The sequence below is a fragment of the Tupaia chinensis genome, unplaced genomic scaffold (genome assembly GCF_000334495.1).
Source record: "Tupaia chinensis unplaced genomic scaffold, TupChi_1.0 Scaffold000428_1, whole genome shotgun sequence".
Taxonomy (NCBI): domain Eukaryota; kingdom Metazoa; phylum Chordata; class Mammalia; order Scandentia; family Tupaiidae; genus Tupaia; species Tupaia belangeri.
In genome coordinates, this window is record NW_006159933.1 from 200,153 (window position 1) to 214,846 (window position 14,694).

The following is a 14,694-nucleotide window of genomic DNA, read 5'->3' on the forward strand; positions in this document are numbered from 1 at the left end:
GGGAATCCAGCAACATAGCCATTGTGCAAACTGCTGGTCCCAAGGATGTTGTTTCTTATCAAATATTTTTTCCTGCATCAATTGATATGATCATATGGTTTTTACCTTTCTTTCTGTTAATATGGTGTATTACGCTTATGGTTTTATGTATGTTCAACCAACCTTGCTGCTCTGGAATAACACCTATCTGGGTCATGATGTATGTGGATATGATATGCTAATATCTTGTTGAGAATTTTTGTGTCAATATTCATCAGAGATATTGGCCTATAGTTTTCCTTCCTTGTCCTTGTCTGTTTTGAGGATAAGGGTGATGGAGACTTCATAGAATGAATTAGGGAGAGTTTCACCCTTTTGGGTCTTTAGAAATAACTTGAGCAGAATGGGGGTTAGCTCTTCTTTAAAAGTTTTTTATAATTCAGAGGTGAAGCCATCAGGGGCAGAATTTTTCTTTGTTGAGAGATTATTTATTACTGATTGAATCTGCTGGCTTTTTATGTACCTATTCAGATTTTCTACATCCTCCTGGCTCAATCTTGGTGGATAATATGTGTCCAGGAATTTATTAATCTCATCCAGATTTTCTTATTTGATGGCATATAGTTGTTCATAGTATCCTCTTATGATGTTTTGTATTTCTATTAGGTCTGTTATATTGCCTACTTCATTGCAAATTTGCTTTACCTGGTTTCTTTCTCTCTTCTTCATTTTCTTTTTCTTTTTTGGAGAGGTTTTTTAATTAATTAATTAATTAATTAATTAATTAATTTTATACATAGGGCACATATGCTCGCTGGAAAGACAGAGAGAAACAGAGAGACAGAAAGCAAGATATCACCCCCTAGGGTGGATGGCCACACTGTAATCCCTTGTCCAGTGACATAACTGTTATGCCATCTGCTTGTCCACTCTCTTTTTGTTAATTAGTCTAGCTAGCGATGTATCTATTTTGTTTATCTTTTTAAAGAACCAGCTTTTACTTTCACTTATTTTCCATATAGTTCATTTCTTTCTTTCTTTCTTTCTTTCTTTCTTTCTTTCTTTCTTTCTTTCTTTCTTTCTTTCTTTCTTTCTTTTTTATTTTTCTCTGCTCATATATTTATTGTTTCTTTTCTCCTGAATTTTTTTTTTTTTTTTGATTTTTTGCTGTTGCTTTTCCAATTCTGTGAGGCATGATGTTAGGTGATCCATTTACCTTCTTTCCATCTTATGTGCACTAATTGCTATGAACTTCCCTCTTACAACTACTTTTGCAGTGTTCCAAAGATTATGGAAACTTACGTCCTCATTGCCATTGGCTTCCATGAATCCTTTGATTTCAGTCTTTAGTTCTTCAGTAGCTGTGAAGTCATTCAGGAGTAGATTATTTAGTTTCCAGGTATTTGTATATTTTTGAGGATTTTTCTTGAAATTAATATCAAGTTTAATTCCATCATGGTTGGAGAAGATGCTGGATATAGCTTCTATGCCTTTGAATCTGTAGAGGCTTGCTTTGTGCCCTATCACGTAGTCAGTCTTCAAAAAGGTTCCATGTGGGGGTGAGAAAAAAGTGTATCTCATGGTTTTTGGGTGAAAAGTTCTATAGATGTCTTTTAAGTTCATTTGATTCATGGTATCATTTAGATCCTTTATCTTTTTACTAATATTTTATCTAGATGATCTGGCCAGAGGAGATAGTGAGGTGTTGAGGTCTCCAACAATGATTGTATTTCAGTCTATCTTTTCTTTTAGATCTAACAGTCTTTCCTTAATGTATTTTGGTGCTTGTGAGCTAAGTGCACAGATATTTATAAGTGTTATATTTTCTTGATGGATTAGCCCTTTAACTACTATGGAGTGCCTTCTTTGTCTCTTCGAACAGTTTTTGTTTTATAGCCTGTTTTGTCAGAAATTATTGTGACTACAGCTCTTTTTTGGTTCCCATTTGCATGGAAAAACTTTTTCCAACCCTTCACTTTTAGTGTATGTATGCCTTTATCTATGAGATGTGTTTCTTGTAGGCAACAGATAGAAGGTTTCTAGTTTTTTATCCATTCAGCCAATCTGTGTCTCTTGATTGGAGAATTTAATCCATTAACATTCAATGTTATTATCGATATTTCTGGACTCATCCCTACCTTTAGGTTGGCCATTGTCTTGGTTGTTTTTTATTTCTTTATTTCTGGCAGTTCTTTCTTTTCTTTTCCTGGAACAGGACTCTCTTCAGCGTTTCTTGAAGAGCTGGTCTGGTGTTGGCAAATTCTTTCAGGTTCTGTTTGTCAGAGATGATTTTAATCTTTTTTTCCCATATAAAGAATAATCTTGCTGGATATAATAATCTTGGTTGGAATTGTTTATCTCTTACTACTTTCAATATGACTTTCCATTCTTTCCTTGCTTACATTTTTTTCCATTGAAATATCTTGTGTTAGCCTGATGGGGTGACCTTTGTAAGTCACTTGTCATTTCTCTCTTACTAATTTTAGTATCTTGTCTTTACCTGTGGTCTTGGCCAGTCTGGCTAAGATGTACCTTGGGGAGGATCTTCTTGGGTTGATTATATTTGGGATCCTTTGTATTTCTTGGGTCTGGATGTGTGAGTACTTCTCTAGACTTGGAAAGTTTTCTTCCAAGACTTCATGGAATAGATTTTCCATGCACTTATTAGTTTCTTGACCTTCTGGGATACCAATTATTTGGATGTTTGGACGTTTAATGGATTCTAGTATTTCTTGTATATTATCCTCATTTTTAAAATTATTTTCTCTATGTTTTTGGTGTTTTGATTTCTAGGTCAGAGGTTTTATCTTCTACATTAGAGATTTAATCTTCAGCATGGTCTAATTGGCTTTTAATACTTTCAAGAAAATTTTTGATTTCCTGCATTATAGACTTCATCTCTAACAGTTTCATCTGATTTCTTATAGTGTCCATTCCTTCTTTCAAATTGTGGAAGGACTTCCTTGTCTCCTGGAGTTCATGGTCTCTTTTCTGTTCCAACTCATAGAGGTTTGTCACTATGAATGTTCTGAATTCTTTCTCAGAAATTTCTGTAACTTCTAATTTTTTCAAGAGATGGAGGGGAGTTATTTTGTTCTTTTGATGGAGACATATTTCCTAGTTTCTTCAAATCTGAGACTTTTCTTCTTCTCCTAGCCATTGGGTGATGTATTCACTTTTCGGTACTTTTTGGAAGAAAGTTTCTACCACTGGGAACGAGTTTGCTACCCTGTTGCTGTGGATTGATGTGTACCTAAGTCTCTCTTTGGCTGTTTTTAGCAATGTAGTCCTCACAGGAAGAGTCTTTTATTCAGGAGTCTAAAGAGCAGTTTCTCCTTTTTCACAGGTAGTTCCTGAAAGTGAGGATCCCGGGGAGCATCACAATACAAGGGCATTTGAAAACTTTGATTCTAGACCTGTCTAGTCCCTCTGCATGGGTGGAGGATGAGGAGAAGAGGACAATATAATAGGGAAGAAAATAGTGTATGAAAAAGGAAGAAGAAAAAGTTGCTAACCACGCTTCACCATGGGGCTGCGGATCTAATTGGACTTTGCTGGAGAACTGGGGGCTGACCTATGAGGTAAGAAGAAGTAGGGAATTAGCAAAAGAAAGGGAAAAAAAAGCAGCCAACCTTTCTAGTGTGTGTTGGGGGGGGAGGCCCTTAGGTTGGGAGAGCTGGACTGGGGCTGGAGCTGGAGCTGGGGCTGGGGTCAGTGAAAGGCCCTGCCTCAGTGTCCCTGATTAGCCATGATTAGCCAGGGAACTGCGGATGGAACTAGGCTCTGCTGGAGAGCTGGGGGCTGCCCTGTGAAGTTAAGAGAAGTAGGAAATTAACAAAAGAAAGAAGAGAAAAAATAAAAGCAGCCTAACTTTCTGGTGGGGGGAGGGTCCGAGGTCCAAGAGCTGGGCTGGAGCTGGGGCCAGGGCCAGTGAAGGGTCCTGTCTCAGTGGCCCTGACTTGCCAGGGGGCTTCCGATGGAACTGGCACATTCCGTCATTTCGTATCTCATAGAGCACAGTATATTTTTCTCCCTCAGTGTGCTTATTTTTCTTTCCATTCTCTTACCAGTTTCTTTTTCAAAGCAGAAGTTTTAAATTTTAATGAAATCTCACTTATAACCTCTTCTTTCATGTGTTGTATCTAAATATTTGTTGAAAATCCAAGGTCACCTACATATTCTATTTTATGTTCTAAAAGTTTTGTAAGTGTTAACCTTATAATTAGGTCTATGATATGTTTTAGTTAAGGTTTGTTGAAGATATAAATATCTACATTGATTGATTGATTGAGTTTTACATGTGAATATTTGATTATTTAAGGATAATTTGTTGAAAAGAATATCCTTTTTCCATAGAATTTCTTTTATTCATTTGTGAAAGATCAGTTGATTATACTTGTTTGGATTTATTTCTGGTTTCTTCATTCTATCCCATTGATTAATTATTTTTGTCAATAGCACACTGTTTTTATTACTGTAGCTTTATAATAAATCTTGAAACTGAGTAGTGTCAGTCCTCTAATTTTATCCTTCCTTTTCAATATTGTACTGACTATACTAGGTCTTCTGCCTTTTCATACAGACCTTAGAGTCAGTCAATAACTACAAAATAACTTGCTGGGATTTTGTTTAAGATTGCACTGAGTCTATAAATTAGGGGCCAGCAGGTGGTGTGGTGGTAAAGGGCATTGGATTCCCACATGGCTGACTGTGTTTCAAGGCCTATACCTGGGGGTTTACTTTCTTGCTTTCCCTCTCTCTCTCTTATCCTGTCTTCTCTGGTCAAATTTAAATAAGTAAATAAAGTTAAATAAAATAACTCTTAAAAAATATTGCATTGAATCTATAAATTTAACTGGAAAGAACCAACATCTTGGCAATGTTGAGTTTTTCTATTCGTGAACATTGGATATCTCTTTGTTTATTAAATCTTTGATTTTTATTCGTCAGATTTTTGTATTCTCTTCATATACAGGGGCTAGTGTAAATGGTGGTGTGTTTTTAAAAATCCAGTTGTTTACTGTTAGCATGTAAGTATTTAATTAACCTTTGCATATTAACTCTGCATTCTTTAGGCTAGCTGCAATCACTTATTAGTTCTAGGAGGTTTTGTCAGTTCTTTGGAATTTGATACATAGAGAAATTATATCACCTAAAAAGAAAAGCAGTGCATTTCCTCCTTCCCAATTTATATATTTACTATATTCTTTCTTGTCTTATTGTGTTAATGAGAACTTCCAGTAAAATATTGAATACATTTGTCAATAAGAGACATTCTTACCTTGTTCTTTATCTTAGCAAAGAGGTTTATAATTTCTCATCATCAATTTTCAATTTTCCTCTATTTCATTGAGCACTTTTGCATCTATGCTGAGAGATCTTTCTGTGTAGTTTTTCTTTTTTGTGATGTCTTTGTTTTTGACATTAGGGCTATACTGACTCATAGAATGAATGAAGATGTGTTCCCTCAGCTTTTTTTAAGAGAGATTTTTGCTACAGGGCAACTGTTGTCACTGGAGAGACAGAGAGAGACACAGAAAGGTGAGAAATCATCCCCCAAAGGGTGGCCATGCTGCAGTCCCTTCTGCACGCTCTTCTCAGTATCTTCAGCATGCACATATATGCACCCAGTGTGAGTTTCAAGCTACTGAATTTGGGATTGAGCTACAGTTGACTGTGGAAGTCTGACAACATAACCATTACACCATCTTCTGGGCCTCTATATTCTCTCGGTTTCTATTTTTTTGGACAGATGATAAGTAATTAGTATCATTTCTTCCTTAAATACTTGATAGATTTCACCAGTGAACCCAACTGGATTTGGTACTTTCTGCTTGTGGGAGGTTAATAATTATTGAAGAAATTATTTAGCAGATGTAGGCCTATTCAGATTATCAACTTTTGTGTCTTTCAAGGAAATGGTCCATTTTATCAAAGATATTCAATTTATGGACATAATAGTCTGTTCATAATATTAATTAATTATCCTGTTAATGTTTGTAGGACTTTTGTCATGCTTGCTCTTTAAGTTCTGATATAGTAACTTCATTTTCAGTTTGGGAAGTTTCTATTGATTTATCTTTAAGCTCTCTTATTGTTTCATTGGGCTTGTCTAATCTACTGATGGGCTCATCAAAGGTAGTCTCCATTTCTGTCACCATATGGTTGATTCTGGTTTTTTTCTTAAGGTCTCCATTTCTCTTGTTAACATGAATCTATCTGTTCTTACATGTCACTCACTTTTTCCATTATAGTTACATTAAATCCCTCAGTGGATCACTCCACAGTCTGTCATAGCCTGGATTTGGTTAGGATGCCTGCTTGTGTTCTTCAGACCATTCTTCGTTTATGCCATTTATCATGCCTTGTAAATTTTTGTTGAAAGCCAGACCTGATATCACAGATAAAAAGCACTGAAATACATAGGACTTTAGTGCGGAATTTTATATTTATCTGATTGGGAGTTAGGTGGCGGTTAGTGTTTAGCACAGCTGCGATGTCAGAGGCAAATATTTCTCTTAATGACTTTGTCTTTGTCTCTCCTGTTGGCTTGGGCTGCCCTGGAGCCTTCCTAAACAGACTCTGAGACGTGCCTGTCTTTCAGGTACAGCCCCCTCTTATACAGAAGCTCTATTGATGTGCTGGAACAGCATGAGGAGAGGAAGCATTCCACAATCACAGGAATATAGATGGTCCCCAGGGCACGTCCAGGCCACTGTTGGCCCGCCTGCCTCTGTCTTCCCCATTGCATACCAGAGACCTTGAACTGGGTGTTTACCTTTTCTCAGGTTGGTTGGACTCTAGCTTTTGGCAAGGAGGACAGAGCATTCTTGTAGCATTTCAAGATGTTTACTTTTCCCTCCTCTTTCCAGAAACAAAAAGAGTCTTACTTTTCCAAAGAATTATTTATTTAATTTATTGTTATCATTTTTTAAATTTGCTGCAAGTCATGCATGCTCACCAGAGAGAGAGAGAGAGAGAGAGAGAGAGAGAGAGAGAAAGTGAGAAAGCACCCACCAGATCTGAGACTTGAACCACAGTTGGCCATGTGGGAGTCCAGGGTCCCAACCACCATGACACCTGTTGGCCTAAAGAGCCTTATTTTTACCTTAAGAACTTGGTGGGGCTGGGACAAGCAGTTAGCATAATGGCTATGTTGCTGGACTCCCACATAGTTGACTGTGGTTCGAATCCTGGACTTGGTGGCTTAAACTCACGCCAGGCGCATGTACGTACATGCCGAAGACCCTGAGAGGAGAATGGAGGAGAAGAGATTGCGGCATGGCCATCCGCCCTGGGGGGTGATTTCTTGCTTTCTGTCTCTCTGTCTCTGTCTGTTTGGTGAGCACACGCACCCTATAGCAAAAAAAAACCTCTCCAAAAAAAGAAAGAAAAAGAAAAAAAAAAAACAGAAAAGAACTTGGTGGGGCTCTTGGAGGTAAAATTCTTGAATTGTAAGTCTTTTCGAGCCTAGGACATGTGTACATTTAAATTCTCAAAATAAGTATATTAGTCAACTGGCACAGCAGCTACAAAATACTGGATGGCTTAAACAACATTTTTTTTTTTTTCATCCAGTTCTGGAGGTCAAGAAGCTTAAGGTCAATATTCTAGCCCATCCGGAACCAGACTTCTTCCTGGCTTCAGTCTGTGTTCAGGTAACATTTCTTTGTCATGTGCAGTGGGAGGGGCAGAGAATCTGGTCTCCCTCTTTTTATGAGAACACCAATTCTATTGGCTGAGAGCCCGGCCATTTTAACCTCATTTAACGTAAGCACCTCAAAGACCTTTATCCAGGTTTAGTCGCACGGTGGGCGGGGGTGTCAGGATTTTGACAGAAGAGCTTTGAGAAGGTGTAATTCAGTTCGTAGTACCAGTTTCCACTGAGATTCTAGCAGCGTATCACTACAGCTAAAGTGTCCTGCCAGTACTAACTCCAGAAGAGGCGTCCACTCGGGCTTCAGTATGCTGTGGCTCTCAATACTTGCCTCGTTTTCCATTTGGGGGACATATTTTCTCTTTGATCTCAGTTCTCTCATGGATCTTAGAAGAGTTGTTGGTTTTATGTATTTCTTTTTCCAGCTTTTTCTTGTGAGGGAGAAGTGGTCAAGTGGTGACTAAACTCTTTCAATGTTAGAACTGGAAACCAGAAGTTAAATGTATTTATTTAAATCACACATTTGAAAAAGATCTCTGCATTTTCTAATATGAAACCCACATTACATTCTTTTTCCTTTCTTTTTCTTTTTTTTTACATTTGCCAGAGAGATAAAGAGACAGAGAGGGAGATGGAGAAAGCATTTCCTAGTGGAGTGTCATCACACTGCGGTCTGTTCTCCACTCCAACCTGTCAGAATTCTGGGCACACACGCACACGCACCTACTGTGTTTTCCAGGCCACCAGGATTCCATCACATGGTCAGCCATGTGGATTCCAACTCCCTTAACCACTAGGTTATGGGCCAGCTCTTCCACAGTACATTTTTATATTTACAGGTAACTTTTTAACAAGTGCTAATTGAGTAAGTTTCTGTGTATAATTAATGCAGGCTCTTTAACAGACTGGAATTGTATTTTAATGCATCATGGGTGACAGAATAAGATGAACTACTTCAATATGTTATAGCCACGGTACGGACATACTGTAATCAGAGCTTTCCAGGTGAGCGTGTAATGCAGTAATGCTCACGTCCTCCCCTGAGATCACACGTGAGGAACAGCACTCATGCTTTCAGCTCCATTCCCAACTGTGTCTGGCCTCCACGGGAGCTTTTCTGGTCAATGGCATCACAAGAAAGTCCCTGAGCTTGCCGGCACTCCCACCTCTAGGTTGTGGTAGATGAAGGATGCTACGCTGCCTATGACTTTAAAAATAAGCCATTCCAGTACCATTCCTTTTTCTTTACCTATTTCTTCTGTGACAGGGAGAAAGAGAGCAAGAGCGAAAGTGCCAACAGGGTGGCCCGCGATGTCTTTACCCAGTCTCAGCGTCTGGCCTAGGGAGAGGTGTGTGCACCAGACGCTCCAAGAGGACCGGGTGGAGCCCAGGACCCTTACGCGAGCCCAGCTGGCGCTGCTGTGCTGCAGCACGACTCCACCTTTGCTTCTTAACATCAGATAGCAGTGGTATGTTCTACGATTCACTCTTTTGGCCACAAAACAAAGCAAAGCAAAGCAAAACAAAACACATCTTTTCTCCATACTGCTGGAAAATCAATTCATTTTAGCTAAAGTGAGCCAATTGAATTCCAAAGTCATTTTGGGGTTATTTCCTAGTTTATTTCACATGGAGTTAATTTCACTGAAACTATCTCACGGAAACAGATAAAGGCAGTGGAAAGATACGCATTCAGTGGATTCACAATAATAATGCATTCCAGGACCAGCATAATGGCTATGTTGCTAGACTCCCATGTAGTTGACCGCAGTTCGAGTCCTGGACCTGGCGGCTTAAACTCATGCCGGGTACATGTGTGTGCGTGCCCAAGATCCCAAGAGGAGAATGGAGGAGAAGGGATTGTGGCATGGCCATCCCCGCTGGGGGGTAATTTCTCACTTTCTGTCTCTCTGTCTCTCTCTGTCTTTCTGGTGAGTGCCCCCACCCTATAGCAAAAAACTCTCCACAAAAAAAAAAAGAAAAAGAAAAAGAAATCATAATAATGCATTCCAAGAACGAGGTAAAGGATGCTATTGAAAATGCGAGCTTTCTTCATTGGTGTGACAGTGACAGGGACCATGTTAATTTCATTATCACAGTTGACATGGGGATGTTATTTCAATATATAAAGCATGCCTTCGGAGGACATTAAAATCATTATTTGCCTTCTGCTTTCCCTTTTCAAAGTGCCTCCTCTTCTAGCTTACTTAGAATGATATTAACATTTTAAGAGCCACACACAGTCTGTCGCAAAGCTGCATGTATACATGCAGCATTTAATGTCATGGAATGCTGACAGCAATGACGAGGATAACCGTGAGGGACAGCCGGGCAGCTCAGGCAGATGCCGCTGCATTGCCCCGTGACGGTTTGCCTCACTGGCCGGCCCTGTTCCCTCTCTCAGTACTGTGCTTTCATAAGAGAAGACAGGGGCTTAACCTTCGGCCCACAGGCTCAGCGCCTCTGGTACTGAGATCCTGGGATAGCCCCGACTAGCGAGTCATTCCCTACTGAATCTCATTACTTTGAAGATTACTGTTTCAGCTGCCACTTTTGCAACTGAGGTCACTATAAAGGGATTCAATTCCAAGTCAAAATCGCTTTAGAATTTTTTTAACTTCAACTTTGCATACTGTTCCTTTTTCATGTTCCTTTTTATTGAACTTCTACCTTGGAAGCCAGTTTCACTTACGGGATCTTTTCTCTTCCCACACCCTTGTCACTCTAAGTCTGATCCGCCCTCTGCCTCCTAACATACTTCATTCCTGCGCGTCTACAGTCCTCCTCGCCCCTTGGTCCAGCTTCACCCCTCCTGGAGCCCCAGGCCTGCCCTGTTCTCCTCCTTGCTGCAGTGGCTCCTGGCTGCGGCTGCTCATTACAGCATCCCCCTCACAGCTACCACACGGCCTTTAGAGTTGTTGGCACTCAAGGGCAGACGCTGAGAGGGTGGAAGGTATATTAGGTTGTTGGGAGAGTCATGACATATTTTCCCATGAAGAAATGTGTCATGACTTTCCTGATGACCCAGTAAAAGCAGGGACAGCACGTACGGAACCAGAGACTACCCTGAGAAGGTGGACAGTTGGGGATGGGAGGGGCGGCTCAGGAAAAAATCTCACAGACAGAAGAATGGAAACTTACTGTGCACAGTAATGATTTGCTTGACGTGCAGTGTAGTTATTGAGAACCTATATCATACGCTGTAAAGAGGTACAATGATTAACTGTAAATTGAGAAAAAGAGAAAGAGTCAGGGACGAAAGAGAAGCAGGAAATAAACCAGGAGCTCTGCCTGCTACACGTGGGGACAGTGGGCCAGGAAAGTTAAACGGATGCACGATCCCAATGAAAAGGACGGGAACACAACTTCTGTGACTATCCCATGCCCTGACCCGCTTCCACAATTTTATTTTTCATTTTTTTAGGTTTTTGCTATAGGACGCCTGCACTCACTGGAGAGAGACAGAGAAAGAGAGAGAAAGTGTGAAATCACCCCCTAGGAGTGATGGCTACCCACAATCCTTTTTTCTTCATTCTCCTCTTGGGATTTTGGGCACACACACACACACACACACACACACACACACATGCACCCAGCATGAATTTCAATCTGCCAGGTCCGGGATTGAACTGTGGTCAGCCACATGGGAGTCCAGCGCCTTAACCACCATGCTTCCTACTGGCCCCTGACCATAGTTTTTAAAAAAACATTTCACCCCATCTTGTGCCATCGTCTGCCCTTGATGGTTTGTCTGCACTTGGAGTCTGGATCTGTTCTAACCCAGGTTTTTGTATTTGCTGCTATTTTGGTCTTTAATCACACTCTAGATAAGAAAGCAACTTTCTGGTTGGAGCATATTGTCCGTCTTTTATAAAGGACCGAAGATAGGTGAAGCAGGGGCTGTTGTCAATGACTCTATAAGATATTTGATGCTTTAGCAAGCAGACGCTGAAGTAAGACCTTGACGACAAACGCTGACACCACACAAGTCATCTCAGGAATGCTGCCAGTGGTACATATTTATATTTACATGTGAGTTTTTACCATTTGACCATTTTCAAATCAGTGGAAGACACAGCACAGCCCCCGAGGCACCATCTGTGGCAAACTCTGCATGGAGGGGTCTCCACAAATGAGCCAGGGAGAACCCATCAATGCGTCACCGCCCTAAGACCCCCTACCACAGAATGACCTTGTTTTTAAACTGTCTGGAGAAGCTGCAACAGGCCAGTTGCCAAGTTTATTTAATTACAGTGAAATCACAAAGCCTACATTTCACCACAGCCTCTCCTACAACTCGGACCCTGAGGCCGGACAGTGGTGTACAAACCTTTTTTTTTTTTTTTCTTGGAGAGGTTTTCGCTATAGGGCGCGTGCTCTCGCCAGACAGACAGAGAGAGACAGAGAGACAGAAAGCGAGAAATCACCCCCTAGAAGGGATGGTCATGCCGCAATCCCTTCTCCTCCATTCTCCTCTCGGGATCTTGGGCACACACGCACATGCACCCGGCGTGAGATTTAAGCCACCGGATCTGGGACGTGAACCACGGTTTACCATGTGGGAGTCCAGCGACGTAGCCATTACGCTAACTGCCGGTTCCCCAGTGGTGTACAAACCTTTCTGGCTTCCAGAGGAGGAAAGGAGACAGTGACTGCAGACAGGGAAGAAATGGAGTCAGCTGAACAATCACTATTGTGGCTTGTAACTAAGGGGGAGACTCACTTTCTTAGCTTTACCAGATGTCTGTGAGATGGAAGATACCCACCAGGCAGAGATAGTTCAACTGAGTACTTAGCAAAACAAAATTGTAGGTCTTATTTCTTAGGCCTTCAAATGGCTCAGATCCTTGTCAGGAAGAAGAGGGAAAAAAGCTACACTAAATAATAATATTTAATATTCTTATTTTGAGTTTCAGAATGTGTGCAGATCATACTTTCAAGAAAAAATGCTTTTCTTTGCTGTGTATGTAAATTGTCTGAGAATTACTTAGAAAGGTCTGTGAATGTACGCATTTCCTCCCAGAATTACCTGTGAGATGCCGGAGAGGTGGCAAGTCTCCTCTCTGAAAGCGAGGTGACCGTGACCGCTACGTGACCTTGCTCGGAATGCCAAAGCCCATGTCTACCGTCTTGCCCTGGAGAATTTTAGAAAGCACACCGCAAACTATGGAATCTGGTTGTCCTCTGCCCCAAGCAGGGGACCTATGGCAAAAGCTAGGACAGACAGGAGAGGAGGACAGTTTGGAGGACGACTTCTCTCTGAGGAGGAAGGAGAAGGGCAAGTGCTGATATGGGAGGCAAGACCCAGAACTGGGAGTCCACATGAAGAATCATACATGAAGTTTTAACTTTTTCTTGTTACCTATGGCCATAGGAATATTTATTAGTAAAATCCAGTTTTTATTTTGATTTGCTCTTATTATTTTTATTTTGTTCATTTTATTTACCTTTTATTCACTTTTTTCCACTCATTTACTTCTTCCAAGCTTATGTGTCGTGTGTTGCTCTTGGGGTTGCAAGTGACAGACACCAAGCTCAAAGTCCCCGGGTAGGTCAATCTCAGGTCATGTAAAAGCAAGAATGACCAGGCTGGAGTAAGCTGGATTCAGGGAATTAAACTATTTCATCTCTTAGTTCTGTTTAACGAAGTTGGTTTCATTCTCGATCTTTTCCAGAGATAACAGAGTGCCGCACAGTTAGCAGCCCTGCAGACGTACGTGGGAAGACGCTAAAAACCGTTCTCATTGAGGGGAAGTAATCCGAGAAGAAGCCTAGATCTTCAGGAGAGCGCGAAGGTCTGCCTTTCACTGTGAGGTCTGTGTTTGCATTTGTCATTCTCCCTCGTTACGCTCAAGCCCGGAGAGAGCCTTCGTTTACCTTTGATTCTCTGCAACATACTCAATATCCATGGAACCGGAAGATTCCACTGGGCAAGTTAACATTTCTTTTGATTCTCATTTCCAAGGGGTTCCGAGGTCCAAGGTCCAGGACCCCTCTCTGCATTCTTCAGTCTTTGATACCAAGAGGGCATGATCGATGTTCTACCTGTGAAAAATCCTAATCTTGACAGGACTCTGCACACTGGAAACCTGTTAAAAACATTAAAACACAGGATTTCCAAATCCGTATCTCCAAGTGGCACCCATTTGACTTTCAGTAAAATGGTTAACTGATTGTGTCTGTGCTCGCTGGCAGTCATAGGCCTCAGGAAACTCTATCTATTGTGTTATTACACACATAGTTCGAATTCCCTGCTGTGCCTCTCCAGTTGGATGTCAGCATATTCAAAAGTGAACTTATCTAGCTCCCACAGTAATTTCCAGCGCTAAGATTTTTCCTACGTATCCATTAGACTTCATGCTGTGGAGGGAAAATAGGGGTCATTTGTTTATCAGCTTGTTCACCATCATCTGATACGTAAGAGTAGAATAAGTGCTTTTTTTTTTTTTTCTTGGAGAGGTTTTCGCTATAGGGCGCGTGCTCTCGCCAGACAGACAGAGAGAGACAGAGAGACAGAAAGCGAGAAATCACCCCCTAGAAGGGATGGTCATGCCGCAATCCCTTCTCCTCCATTCTCCTCTCGGGATCTTGGGCACACACGCACATGCACCCGGCGTGAGATTTAAGCCACCGGATCTGGGACGTGAACCACGGTTTACCATGTGGGAGTCCAGCGACGTAGCCATTACGCTAACTGCCGGTTCCCCAGTGGTGTACAAACCTTTCTGGCTTCCAGAGGAGGAAAGGAGACAGTGACTGCAGACAGGGAAGAAATGGAGTCAGCTGAACAATCACTATTGTGGCTTGTAACTAGGGGGGAGACTCACTTTCTTAGCTTTACCAGATGTCTGTGAGATGGAAGATACCCACCAGGCAGAGATAGTTCAACTGAGTACTTAGCAAAACAAAATTGTAGGTCTTATTTCTTAGGCCTTCAAATGGCTCAGATCCTTGTCAGGAAGAAGAGGGAAAAAAGCTACACTAAATAATAATATTTAATATTCTTATTTTGAGTTTCAGAATGTGTGCAGATCATACTTTCAAGAAAAAATGCTTTT

At 41.1% G+C, this 14,694-nt stretch overlaps 1 long non-coding RNA gene across 2 annotated transcripts in view; it reads left to right on the forward strand.

Moving 5' to 3' along the window:
* The window catches only part of LOC102482847 (uncharacterized), a 21,737-nt gene extending 8,108 nt beyond the window's left edge, over window positions 1-13,629 (forward strand). The window contains exons 2-5 of one of the 2 annotated variants that reach the window (XR_335498.1): window positions 3,326-3,560; window positions 7,558-7,637; window positions 8,904-9,105; window positions 13,312-13,628. This is a non-coding gene — a long non-coding RNA (uncharacterized LOC102482847). Of the gene's footprint in view, window positions 1-3,325; window positions 3,561-7,557; window positions 7,638-8,903; window positions 9,106-13,311 lie in introns of both variants that reach the window. The other variant, XR_001370841.1, reaches the window with a different exon arrangement.
* Window positions 13,630-14,694: the final 1,065 nt, after the last annotated feature.